The sequence below is a fragment of the Vanessa atalanta genome, chromosome 18 (assembly GCF_905147765.1).
Source record: "Vanessa atalanta chromosome 18, ilVanAtal1.2, whole genome shotgun sequence".
NCBI classification, from domain to species: domain Eukaryota; kingdom Metazoa; phylum Arthropoda; class Insecta; order Lepidoptera; family Nymphalidae; genus Vanessa; species Vanessa atalanta.
Genome location: NC_061888.1, coordinates 1,261,375 through 1,274,941, shown reverse-complemented (window position 1 = coordinate 1,274,941; position 13,567 = coordinate 1,261,375). Strand labels below are relative to the sequence as shown.

Below are 13,567 nucleotides of genomic sequence, written 5' to 3'. Positions count from 1 at the left end.
CTTACTTAAAGCTCTTAAGAAGATTTACAGCTTCCATTGTTTACGTATTGCTAATTTAGAATGACCATATATTTTTCAAATATTAATATTCATTTTTATTGAGCACTGGGTTGGTTTTTTTCTATTAATAACGATATCATGTGTTACGAATTTTGTGTTACTTAATGTTAAGAAACAATTCTAAGTAATGATAAGTACAAGTATATTATGTATCTTAAAATAAAAAAATTGCGTGCTGTATTATATTTTAGTTCTTTTTAAATTATATTCAAATCATTTAATTAGTTTCGTTTTAAAACTTAAGAAAAAGTAATTAATTTATTACTGAAGGACCAGAAAAAGACCTTCTTGTGTTTTATTTTAGAGCTTTGTTGTAAATTTATTTTACTAAAGCTTGTAATTGATTTAAGATGTAAATAATCTTAATCAAAATATATTTTATTCAAGTAGGCTTTTACGAGCACTTTTGAACCGTCATTTAACTAACTATATTAAGTAAAGCTACCACCGGTTCGCAATGTAGATTCTACCGAGAAGAACCGGCAAGAAACTCAGTAGGTACTCTTTTTCAAACAAGTATTTGATATCGTCTAATTACTTGTTACAACATTCAATTTACAATGAATTTTGTTTGAAGTGACAACCGGTTCGGAATTTAGTTAAATTAAACAGTATTAATATTTTTATAGTATTAATGTCTATGGGCAGTGGTGACCACTTACCATCAGGGGAACCATCAGTCAGCCTTCATATATGACATAAAAAAAAATAGGAATCAACGATCGACTTCGTGCTTTTATATCGTCTATATATTTTCGTATTTTTGTTTTTTAATATTCTTTATCTGTAAATGGTAATAATATAGGTAGACTCAAAACTTTCAAAGGGATTTTATAATTGAAACAAATACCTGCGATAAATTATTGGATTTATTGAATCTGGAATTTGGTGTTACAATTTTAATTCGGATGTTAATACAATGATTGTCTCTGATTCCATCGGAACGATCTATATTATTGTGTAAACATATTTTTTTAAATATTCTATTTGAATGCAACGAAATAATTGTCTATGAGGTGTTAAGAGTCCGACATCAAATAAAGAGCCGTCATAATAACACTTCTGATAATAACCTACAAAACCGCAAAGGCTCCGAATTGTCTATGACGCCGCACCATAAAAAACCCACAATTGATGGTTTTATAATTGACATGTCATCCTTACCATAGAGCCACTCTTTACTTTTTTTCATTCCTCTCTCCGAAGCACTCATTTCGTCCATTGTTAGGGGGCTTAGTCAAATAATGCCCCGAGAATTAATATAATCATTTTCGATATTTTAAATGGTGATTGATTATCGTGACGTGGCGATTTCGCTCGAATTTCTTTCGAACGGTAAAGGTGGATGCTGTCTTGTATTTTTAATCATTCGTTAAATTAGAGTAAGAGATTCAAATTATAATAAAGTAAGTATGTACTTGACTTTGTTTTTTTAAAAGTAAATATAAAGTAGTGTGCAGGGTGTACGAGGACAAGGCCACTGAATCGAAAGATACGGTAGACACTCCTTAGAAATATTTCTCTAAACTAAACGAAATATATTTAATTTTCTATCTATATCTACCTAATCTGGTGTCATATTACACGCCCAGCGAATATAAAATAAAGAGAAACAAACTCTTTTATTATTTATAACATAGATATATATTTATCTAATAATATTACTTATTTTATATGCCAATAGACTCAAACATGTGGTCACCTGTTATTAAGATATAAGTCAGTTGCCACCTTAACAGTTCCCGCCATTGAAAAGTATCATATGTATAGTCTGTGGTAAGGTTCTTTATCATGTCGCGAAGGTTCTTTTAGTGTATTGTTTCGATCGATACAAAATACGAACTCGAAAGTTGTTTTTGAATCATTATTCTTACTTGCGTTTTTTTGTTTTTGACGGACAAGTGTCATCGGTTAGCTTCGTCATGTTCCGTCTCGTTTCCTCATGGCTCAATAAAGGTACCATTAATAAATATTATGAAACAATTAGTATATAAAATGTAATTTATTGATTTTTAGTTTCGGATTACGTAAACATTGTCAGTGAAAAGGAAGAAAGGCTGAAGCGCCAGAATGGAGTTTTATATATTGGGATTTAAACTCAAGTTATTAAACGTCATTTCCCAAAGGGATCATTTTGTGTTTTAACGTTTCTTTATTTCCATTGGCGATCTCATGATGATGTCATTAGGAACATGTCACAGTGTACAAGAGACATGCTACAGCCAAACCATCAGCACTGTTCTTATTCACAATCTGAGATGACGGTTATTCCGAAGAGTTAAAGGCAATGCAGGCGTAGCGTGTCTTCAGAGCTGCCACTGATCCTCAGCTTTAACGGAACTTTCTACAGGCTCGACTGTAGGTTCGAACCCTGAACCACTAGATCTGTGGCTTTATAAGCTACCCACTTGAAATAAATCTTTAGCATACTATAACTAGACATAATATATTAAAGGTCGAGACTTTCTATTGAGCATAATACTACACACTTCCGTCAACATAGTATGTTATATAACATCAACAAATATATAATATAAGACCATCAAAGATCACTTATTCATAATATTTAATTCAAAAGGCTTAATATTTTGCTTCTTAAATAAAGTCATATGATCCTTAATGTTTCCCGAATACAAATCAAAGGAGAGATGTTATCTGTGATCGCTACACGAGTCAGCCATGTTGGATGATCTATGAAGCGCGCGCGCAGTTGTTTATAGTAGATGAACACGCTTTTTAAATATACGAACGGATGAATTACAAAGATACTGTTATAACTAAAAATACATTTATTTTACTTTAAAACTATAAAGTCAATATTTTTATTTAATAACCAATTTATAATTTAAAGACATAAGTAAAAAATAATAATAATAAAACTGAATGATTTAAATTTGTACCGTGAAAGTCTTTGACCCGAGATAGTCCAGTGGTTACAAGACGCGCATCTTAACCGGCAAATGTGGGTTTAAATCACTAAGCTCTTAAAATATTGTGTTTATAATTAATCTCGTTCTCGGTGATAAAGGAAAACTTCGTGAGGTAACCTGCATGATAATTTCATGTGTATCCGCCAACCTGCACTGGAGCAGTGTGGTGGAATCAGCTTCTTTAACTTAGCTCTTTCTGCAGAGGTGATCTTAGCCCAGCAGTGGGAAATTAAAGACTTTCTTTCTTTAACCCGTAATTGCTCTTGCTCCCTTCATCTAGAAGACCAAAACTGCAAGCAAAACTATAAGAAATAACAACATCAAAAATTCATAACGGAGTTACCCAGGGTTCGGAAGCTAATGAAATCCAGGGTTGCGAATATACATGCAGAGGCAAACGTGCAATAGCTTGTCACACGAATCCTTTCCCTGTTCGGTAGGGATTTGACCCGTCAGGGTAGGCACCACCCACTCATCAGATATACTACCATCAAACAGCAACAGTTAGAGGGGGTAAAATGGGGTGACGGTGCTATAAGTAAAGTATTTTAAATATCACGCGAGTAGCCATAGGACTAACACTTAAATACAAATAAAGATTATCTTCATGTTATTAATTGTATGTGATTAGCTCTATATTCTGAAACAGGCCTTATGAATAGCGACGATCAAAAATGTATAACTATTAATCAAGATTATAAACATAAATATTTGCAACAAGCGATAATCGAATCATTAACTTCTAATTAGGTACGTTTGTAACCACTATGCGAGACGGTTACTAGCTGGCGGTCGGCAGCTCCGTGGGGTCTATTATAGCAAGCCGAAGTGAAATAAACGGCTCGTTCGTGTTAATAGTGACGGTAGCTTCGAGTGCGGTGACCATGAACGCCGTAATTATATTCATGACATACGTTTTATGTGAAATTATTTTGTACGTGTGTCATGAACTCCTATATAACATAAACAGCCTGTAAATTTCCCACTGCTGGGCTAAGGCCTCCTCTCCCTTTGTGGAGAAGGTTTGGAGCATATTTCACCACGCTGCTCCAATCCGGGTTAGTGGAATACACATGTGGCAGAATTTCGTTGAAATTAGACACATGCAGGTTTCCTCATGATGTTTTCCTTCACCGCCGAGCACGAGATAAATTATAAACACAAATTAAGCAGATGAGAATTCAGTGGTGCTTGTTTGGGTTCGAACCCGAAATCATCGGTTAAGATGTATGTGTTCTAACCACTGGGCCATCTCGGCTCTATACAGTTGGACCGATTTTGATTACGGTCTTTCTGTTAGGAGGAGAAAGGACGCTACCAATTCCATTGTATTTTTAATTTTTTTTTTTTATTTTTATCTCAGCACTATGTCATTTATGATACATATCTTTTGGAATATGATTCCCATTTTATACTCAATTAAATTAAAAAAAAAAACAGGACAGTTATTTTTTTTGTTAAAATTTTATTTTATTTGGAAATGGAAACAACACGATGACAAAATTATTTGTAATTATTTTAAGCTCATTTATGTTTCTTACGATTATTTACGAATGGAAACATTACAACGCGAGTTTGTTTTATATCGTGACGTCATTCCTGAGTACAATGTAATTGTAAATATTATTATTGGAAAACTAGCGAGATTGTATTATTTGGAGACTTACGCACAGGACAGAAGACGTTTTCTAAGACAAGATACCCCATCTTGGCAGAAAATTACAAATTTATTGAACATGACTTCGGACATGCCGTATCAGTTAATCACTAACCCTGTTGTTATCAGGACAATGCCCTTGAACAATATGCACCTTGTAGGACTGAAGTATAATGTTATTTGTATGTGGCTGCCTCGTTGGTCTAGTATTACAGCTGGTCTCATATCTGAAGACCCTTAGAGTCTGGAAGTTGGCCGTGATCACGCCCTGTACCTCGGACATCTCGTAAGCCATTCTGCCCTTTTTGTTGCCCTGCCATGGTAAAGTTAGTTGGACGAGCAAATGGGCCACCTGATGATAAATGGTCACCACCATAGACAATGGCGCTGTAAGAAACATTAACCATTCCTTACATCACCAATGCGCCACCAACCTTGGGAACTAAGATATTATGTTCATTGTGCCTGTAGTTACACTGACTCATTCACCCTTCAAATCGGAACACAACAATACTGAGTACTGCTGTTTGGCGGTAGAATATCTGATGAGTGGGTGGTAGCTACCCAGACGGGCTTGCACAAAGCTCTACCACCAAGTAAAAGCCCTCAACTCTCTCCAGTCGTATCAGATTATGAGAGTATTCTTAGTTTCATAATCGATTTTAATAGCGTGTGCACTTGCACAGGGACTTGTGCCGTACTAGGGTAGTCTCCTTTGAAAATGGCCACTGTGAGTAAAATCGGTCTTGAGTTTCATTAATTTGGTGCATGGTCTGTGACTATTTAAATAGCGTTAAACTCCAAGGATGTGATTATCATTGTTCCTGTTCCGTTGTATTCATTATCCGTGACCACGTGGTCACTGTACACACTATATGCAAATTGTGTGCGGTGGCTATAAAAGTGGGCGTGGCCAGTAACCAACATGGCTACACGTTAGCTGTAATTACAATGTTTTTCAATATTTTAGAGATCCTTGCGTGTTAGATTAAAACGATTAATCCTTATTAAATATAATTAAATCTTTTTAACCGTTCGAAGCAAAATACAAATCGACAAAATAAAAGTATCAAGCAACTAGCGATGCAGCCCGGCTTAGGGAGATTAATCCCCCCCCCCCCCCTTCATAAAATACCTATTCACAATATTAGTATAGGTTAAGGAGAATCGTTAAAAACTCAGTAGTAGTCGTGTACTAATTATTATTCACAACTAACTTTATGTGCACTCACTGTTGTTGTAGTGGTTAGTTCATAAAGGCTCAATTCCCCATGTCTCTCGGAAGCAGTCCAGAGCCTGGATCTGGAAGTTGTCAGTGTTGACATTCCCGTACATCAAAAAGCACCAGATAGTTCTGTGTCTCAACTCATTCCGGTCAGGTTTGCCATCCCAGATAGGAGAGACACAATGTTAAATCAATGAATAATAATGCTATGCTTTTATATTATGTATTTAATATAAAATTATTATTGCAATTGAACGGGGACATGCTGATAGCATTCTTGTTATCATTGCACGCGTCATGATTTTTACTGTAACTATTTTTAATTCTAATTTGTATATAATTAAGGTCTTAATATTAATAATTCTGATATATATAAATATATAATATTTTGTACTTAATAATGCTGGGCCGATATAACTCAGAGAAGTGGAGATGGAGGTTTGACATCTGAATTTTAACCTAAGGTCATGGGTTTGAATTTTCTGTACTTAATTTGTGTTTAAAATTGATCTCGTGCTCGGTTTGAAGGGAAGCATGGGGACGAAAGGAATGTTGGAATAAGATCTGCCACATGTGCATCCACCATTCAGCAGCGTGGTGGAATTAGCGCCTAACCTGTTCCACAAACAAAGAGGCCTTAGCCCAGCAGTGGGGTGTTTACAATCAACTCACTCAAATAATAATGTTGCATACTATGTGTCCCATAAATTAATTATTATTTAAACCGAATTGTGTTTCCAATTAATCATTAACGAACAATGGTTGCACAAGAGAAAATTTCGATTGAAATTTAAAGTTTAAATGATATTTTAAATAAATGTACGGAACTTGTCCGAACATTAACAATGGTGGTATAGAAATCAGAAATCATGAAAATGTCGTGTGGAGTCAAGTTTAATTTCTATAATAGTGCACGCACACTGTTGTAAGTGAGCGAGTATACGGGCGACTATTGCGCACGACGGTCGGATGAACTTGGAAGACCGTCATTTATGAGTTCATTAATTTCATTTGATCGTCGTGTTGTTGTTGCCTGCAATGGCACATTACAATGTACTACCATAATATTGACCTTGCAAAATGAAGTCATTTATGGACAAAATTGCACACTCTTTAGTTTTTAACGTGCAACGGCTATTGGTTTTATAAGCATAATGCAGGTCATGATTTCATCTAAATTGTGATTAAAGTATAAATTCATTTTTTTAAATTAGGAAAACAAGAGAAAGATAAGAGTGGCATAGGAAGATCAAAAAGACACAGATAAAAATTAGAACTTCAAAGGTTCGGAACACCTTGAAGCTAAAATTAATAATATAAAACTATTCATAAATCAAAAATATTATAAAAAATCTGTACCCAAGATTTTTTCGTTAGTGCGTAGTTTGAACTACCGGTTCGGAACGAAATTTCTATCAAAAGTTCAAATAACTCAATACATATATAATTGTATGTAAATAACACATCTAAAACATACTAATTATAATCTACAATAAGTAATAATTATAATAAATGTAATTTCTTCTTTTTTCATCACTTTTATTAAAATCATAGACAAATTTAAAAATTAACAATTTTAATTGCTAAAAAACTAGGCGTAAATTTGTCCTTTTCAAGCGACACTCAATTGGCGGCTTACCAAACAACTTCATCGAGTTGTTTTCCTGTTATCCTAATCATTTTATATTTACTTGGCAAATGAAGTGTAACTTCAATAATTTAGAATTAACGAACGAAAACATTAGTGCGACCGCTGAACACGACAGTTGTACGCAATGAATGTCCGTATGTTTACAATTTCACCGTTCTAGTCACGACCGGAAATGTGATTTACGACTTATTTTCAACGTGATTCGCTATCAACGTTTTAAACTGTACGTTTTTTTCAAATGACGTAAACCGATATTATTTTTTATATTTTCATTTCGGTTAAGAAATTAAACGTTTTATTTCCTATAAAATTTAATGGTCTCATTTCTATTACACGTTGTAAAATATAACTTATGTTTAAATCTTGTCCGAAAGTAGTAAAGTGTGACCATACTTATGGGAATAAGAAACTAAACCTGGTTACGTAGAACCTCGAAATTCGCAGGTTGCTCGGATGTCTAGTAGATTTATAAATATCTATTAGTCGCTCGCGGGTTCACTCGCGTTTTAGTGGTTGATCGTAAGGTCATAAAAAAAATTCCTAAAAAAAATTCCTTGGAGTTCAAAGTGGAAGAACAACAGACAGACAGAATACTTTCTCATTTATAATATTAGTATAGACTAGCTACCCAACGCGGATTCACTAGGTTAGAATATATATGCCAAGGGCAAACAATACACAATACAAGGAATATTTCGTGTCTTATTTGGAGCGGGGTCTTACGTACGCAGAACACCTCACCGGAGTTTATCACAATCGCATTAACAGTTTAGAATCGTATAGAGAACAAATATACGAACAAACATTTTTATTTACTAACAAGATTAAACTAATGAGTTTTGTTCGAAATCTTAATTTTAAATCTACAATGACACACTGATTTTTCAAGATTACCTTTTTTGTAATGTAGGTAGATTGGGAAACGAATAACCTGATGGGGAGTCACGGAGCTGTAAGAAATATTCACCATCCCATACATCACCAATTCGCCACCAACCGTGGGAGCTAATATGTTATGTCCCTCGTGCCTGTAGTTACACTGGGTCAAACTTCAAGCTGAAACACAACAGTACTACGCATTGCTGCTTCCAGAGCTGCTGCACGAAGCCCTACCGCCAAGTGAGCTGTTATATCATCGCCGAAATAGCTCAGTTGGGAGAGCGTTAGACTGAAGATCTAAAGGTCCCTGGTTCGATCCCGGGTTTCGGCATTTAACAAATACTATGAAAAACATTTCATATATTTTTTACATCTAATTAATTCAAATATAAAAATGATAATATAAATTATGTAATAAATTCGGCGATTGCTTTATAGCTAACATATTACTAATAACTAATACATTATTAATTATTATTTTGAAACGTGTTTTAAATAATATGTAAATTTTGATAATTTTTTTACAATTAGCAGTGACTTGATTTATTTCTCTTAACCTAGAATATAACTTAGTATTCTAAGCTAACTTAATATCTTCATCAAAACCTACACAAAGCACTACACCACCAAATACTATATATAATTAATAAGGGTTTGTTTTTTATTTATAACACTAAAGCTCGTCAGTAGGTATACTAAACAACATAACTTCGCTGTGCTATTACGCGTATCATTTTAAGAGACACTTCACGATCGTATTCGGAGTTTTGATAACCGTAGAGCTATTCTGTAAAAAGAAATTCTTAGAAAGTAGAGATACAAGTGTCGATGACAATTAAAATGTAATTATTATGTATTTGATTTGTGTATGTTAACAGATAATTGTAGATATTAAATATATATAAGTAATACTATTATTTAAAAAATTTGCATTAATATTTTTTTTGTTAAAATCGGCTCTACATTTTTAATATGTGGTAAGAGCCGAGATGGCCCAGTAGTTAAATACTTCTTAGCCGATTGTGGTTTCAAACCCGAACAAACACCAATGTATTTTCATGTGCTTAATATGTGTTTATTATTATTTATCTCGCCAGAAAGCAAACACACAAAGGTATCCATTTATCTGGAATATTAAGTGTGTTCCAGCAGTGATGTGGATTAATCTTCTAAGCGTCTCGGAGGAACTTATTCCAGCAGTGGGAAATTACAAGATAATACTGATAGCTGCTGGGACATTAGCTCGTCCATTTCTATAAATAAACAACTGAGCAATTTATTTCCTGTGATTTAAACCGAATATGAAACGAAAATACAACGCGTTGTTTATGTAGAGGTGTATCAAGAGTGCGTTCAAACGTCTGCCCCCAATAGAGTGCGGTATTTTTTGCGTAACATAAGTGCACACATCCAATAATCATTTTAAACAAATATTTTTTTCCAAGTATTTCTCTCCAGTTGAAATTAAAAGGACAGCGCCTCGCAAACTTTTGTCTCTACATGATGTTACAAATGTGAAAATGGATTTGATTTTTCTGTTTACATATTTCAGTGCGATATATTATTATTATAGTTTTTTTTCATGTTGATGTCTAAAATACTTACAGTTATAGTCTGAGCAATAAAAATAGGCGCGAATTTCTAATAAATTAAAGTTCATAATGCTTTGTAACGTCACCAGCACTAAACATGGAACTTCTACACTTGTAATATTTGATCCACAATTGATACACACATGTAGGCGGAGTTGAATAAAAGCATGTGTATAAACTCCAATTGTTTTTATATAGGTACAGAAAACTCAACATTCCAATGGTGGGTTTATAGACTGTTAAAAACACGAGAAATGGGGCTCTGTGCAGGCCCATCTGACTTCCACCCATTCATTAAATATTCTACCAGCAAGCGACCATACTTGGAATTATTGTGTTCTGGTTTAAATTATGAGTAAGCCAGTGTAACTACAGGCGCAAGGGTCATAACATCTTATTTCCCAATGTTGGTGGCGATGTAAGGAATGGTTAATATTTCTTACAGCGCCAATACCTATGGGCGGTGGTGACCACATACCATCAGATGGCCTATTTGCCCGTCCACCTAGCTAGCTACATGATAAAAAAGTATTTAATTATAAGTTTTAGAAGCGGTGTCAAAACGAAGTTTTGCCTAAAATTTTTTTGTTAATATTTTTTGCATCGACGCGTATGTGTTTTGAGTCGGAGATATTTATGGGCTGTGAAAGGGAACGCGGCGATTGATGTAGCTAATATCTGTTAAACTCGAGCAGCTTGATTTATTCGAGCTGGAGGAAATATACAAATAATGCCCGAGGTTACTATGATTGTTGCTGTTATCTTGAGATTCTGTTAGACATTTAATCAGGTTGAAGAATATCTAAGTAATTCCTTATTGTTATAATGTAATTTTGTGATACCAGTATATCTTTATATAGTATAAAACAGAGACGCTTCCCGTTGACTGTGAACTAATAAACGATAGTCACAATTCGCGTTTAACTTAAAAATAATAATATGTTTACATTATACGTCCAATTTTCATTGTAGTTAGTCTGGTATGCTGCGTTTTAACCACGCTGAGAAGAAGTATTTGTCGATTTAACACATCGAAAATATAGTTAGTGAATTATGACATAGAAGCCACCCGCCCGGTCTCACACGGGTACAATAAGTAGTAAGTCTTACTTCTTGAATCAATCCGTTTATTGATGGAAAACGCATTAAAATCCTTTGAGTGGTTTAAAAGGTCTAAACGTACAGAAGGCGGGAAGCGACTTTGGCTTACACAATGTAGAGATTATTGATTGGCAAGAATCTACCACCGGAACAAAAACATTGTAGAACTGACAACTGCGAAAAAAATAATTTGAATTATTTTTAATTAGACAAAAAAACGTCACGTCTAAACTATATCCGTTTTAAACGTTGAAACAATACCGAAGATGTTTAATTGTGTATGAATTTGTATAAAATTATATTTAATTCTAAAATTGTATCACTACAACCTTCAGAGCAAACGTTTGCAAATAAATATCTCGAGAAGCGTTTCCTGAAACACGCGCACTCAACAACAGATCAACTCTCTGTTTGTTATTATTTCAACTGTTTTATAAATAACGCTTTCTAAATATTATAAATTATTTAATATATATTCGTGCATCTTAACCGATGATTTCGGGTTCAAACCCAGGCAGGCACCACTGAAATTTCATGTGCTTAATTTGTGTTTATAATTCATCTCGTGCTCGGCGGTGAAGGAAAACATCGTGAGGAAACCTGCATGTGTCTAATTTCAACGAAATTCTGCCACATGTGTATTCCGCCAACCCGCATTGGAGCAGCGTGGTGGAATATGCTCCAAACCTTCTCCTCAAAGGGAGAGGAGGCCTTTATCCCAGCAGTGGGACATTTACGGGCTGCTAATGCTAATGCTAATATATATTCTAAAATATATTTTAAAATCAGAATATACTTTAAAGTCGTCATTTTAAAAAATCAATTTAGATTCAAATTTACAAGTTTCGGACTGTGGTTTCTGCCGAAATGTAATTAAGTCGCTACTTACCGTCGGTTGAATTACATAAGTAATATATTGACATCATATTTATTAACATTAAAGCCTTAATTATGTACAAATAAAAATTAAAAACAGTTACAATACAAATCATGATTGCGTGGAATGCAGGAATGCTAGCAGCATTTCCCCGTTGAATCACAATTCTCCGAGCAAAAAAATTAATCAGTTCATGTCACCAGTGGAAGCGATAAGACGAGGTGTTATGCTTTTAATAAAAGTTCATCATAATGCGACACGTGCAACGCAGTTCTGAATATATCTTCGTCTCTTTCTTTATAAACTTTGTAGGAATTCTTTACTTGGCTCATTCATATTGTTCTATCATTAATTACAAAGATAATTATAGCATATGTACATTTTAAATAAGGCATTTAGCCACCTGTGCAAACTTAGCACCTAGGTTTGTTTTATGTTATAGGTAGGCGGGCCGGCAAATGTCCCACCTGATGTTAAGCGGTCACAATCATTAACCAGCCACCAACCTTGGGAACTAAGATGTTATGTCCCTTGTGCCTGTAATTACACTGGCTCACTCATTATTCAAACCGAAACACAACAATACCAAGTTTTGCTTCTTGGCGGCAGATTCATCATCATCATATAGGCGGTACCAGCCCAGACGGTTGCACAAAGCCCTACCACCACCAATTATTATGATAATAAATTGTTATTATTAATTGTTATTATAAGGTAATTTATAAGTAACGAAATACGACGGAACGTGTACTCACATTGTTCACTAGTCAAATATTGATAGTCTATGTTAGTAAACTAAAAACTCTTACTAGGAAGCTTTGTGTGCAAGTTTAGACGCGCGCAACGATTAACAGGACCCTTTTTTAATAACCGTGCTCAAAGAAGTTTTACTTCAAAAAATTTGAAAAAAATATATTCGAAAAATATACTACAAAATTTTTCTTGTTTCAGTTCGCTTAGATTTATATAAATTAAATGTCCCACTGGTGGGCTTAGACTTCCTATCCACGAGCGATTCTCTTCTTAGTTACAGGTTATGTAATAGATGTTATAATAAACATTAGGTTGTCACTTCACGATTGTGTTTAGGAGATAACAGTTAACAAACTCCGTCTAACAATGACTGTATTGTTCTCATTATGACATATCAATAAAACGCTTGAATCAATAATATTTAAGCGAAGTGTACATATATATAAACTAATTATAATATATTATATACTTTGTTATGTAATTACATATTTTGATTGCCTGGTAAGTCTAGTGATGAATTTGTAAGGCTGTAACTCTTGAGATCCTTATTCAAATAAAGCTATATTTTTTTTCAATCAAGAAATTGATAGCGTGGTGTCGCTTCGGATGGCGATCCCGTCGGCTTAAGAGAGTCACCCGCACATACTTGTGCATTTTAAAATATCCTGTGCAGTGGGCAAGTCTTCAATATGAGCGCAGTAGTCAAAATTGGAACATAAATATCTTTGGTGATAAAAGAAAAACAAAAACTATTGTTTATTATTCAACAAATTACAAAATGAATGACTTCACATAGAACAAAGTTAATTGACATACGTCTTGTCTTTGACATCATTATATGT

The 13,567-nt window shown here is 34.2% G+C and overlaps 1 non-coding gene across 1 annotated transcript; it reads left to right on the top strand.

The window, feature by feature from the left end:
* The first annotated feature begins 8,660 nt into the window (after positions 1–8,660).
* Positions 8,661–8,733, top strand: Trnaf-gaa. Its single transcript has one exon. It is a non-coding gene; the product is annotated as a tRNA-Phe (tRNA).
* The last annotated feature ends 4,834 nt before the right edge of the window (positions 8,734–13,567 follow it).